This window comes from Pyxicephalus adspersus, chromosome 8, assembly GCF_032062135.1.
Source record: "Pyxicephalus adspersus chromosome 8, UCB_Pads_2.0, whole genome shotgun sequence".
Lineage (NCBI taxonomy): Eukaryota > Metazoa > Chordata > Amphibia > Anura > Pyxicephalidae > Pyxicephalus > Pyxicephalus adspersus.
The window spans coordinates 4,968,080-4,969,446 of NC_092865.1; positions in this window are offsets into that span (position 1 = coordinate 4,968,080).

Consider the following 1,367-nt stretch of genomic DNA (forward strand, 5'->3'; position numbering starts at 1 on the left):
CCCCATAACCATACCAGCCATGACACCCTAACCCATAATCATAGCAGCCATGGCATCCTGCCCCATAACCATACCAGCCATGGCACCCTAACCCAAACAACCATAAACATTCACCCTTTGCCATGAAGAATAGTCACAAAAAGCCGAATTATCCTGATATGGAGACTCCGAGTATATTTGGCTCAGCACTGGCACCTGGTGGTAGGTTCAGGTTTATAAAGCCGCGCACACAGCGGAGCCCAGTGCCAGTGTCAGTGCCAGGTGAGGCCTGGCTGATATTTGGAAAGGATTTGGGTGGCCTCCAGATCACCGTATCATGGGTGCGGTTTGTAGTCCTGGGATTGTCACCTGTGTTGATCCAGCGGATTATCCGTGTGTACACTGCAACACAAAACTGTACACACAGCTCAGGTGACACAAAGAGGACCTGTCACCTAGAGACAGACAAGCTGCAGGTTGGACTGGTATTCACACAAGGCAGCCTTTCCATTTGCTTGGATTGGAGTGAATCGTGTTTGGAGGCAAAAAAAACACTGTGACCCCATTAGGGAGATTCACCCTGTCATTTAACCAATGTCACTGAGCCACAGGTGAGGAAAAATCTTCCAATGAGAATACAGAGGGGAATTCTCTCACTTTAGGGAGATTTGCTCTCACTTCCTGTTCTGTCTTTGGGACTGGAAGAAAAGGGAATTCTCCCCAACACATCAGGGGTGTTAATCCTCCCCTATTCTATCCTTGTATATCCAGCCATGTATAGAGAAGGAAAAGGTAAAAATGCTTATCAGGGTATTTTTGGTTGTCTGCACACCACTATAAAGATTTTGCTTCATTTCCTGGAGTAAAAACACAACAGGAAATGATGGGACCTTTTATGGAGCGTCCTCACCTGCAGCTGTGGTGCCAATGCAAGGAAGCAGTAGGAGGTAACTGCAACTGAATATAACCTTGGAATAGGTGTAAATTATATTTATCTGCACCCTAGGGGGTAATTTTGGGGGTTGAAGGAAATAAGTGCTATGGGATCCCTGGGGCAGTAGAATACATGGGGCATAGCCCCGGGGTGCCAAGCCTTACCAACTCCATAGCAGCTTCTTCCCTCCACCAAACGCGGCATTTGGGGCTTGTTCACAGTGATGGCTACATTGTGGTGCAATTACTAAACAGGATTTATATAACACCAACATATGACGCAGCGCTGTACATTAAATAGGGGTGCAAATGACAGACAGATACAGACAGTGACACAGGAGGAGGAGAGGACCCTGCCCCAAAGAGCTTACAATCTAGGTGGTGGGGAAGCAACATTCATTCTGTTCTACTTCTGTCAATTTGGACTCTATTTATAAAACAGGGAATCTGACATT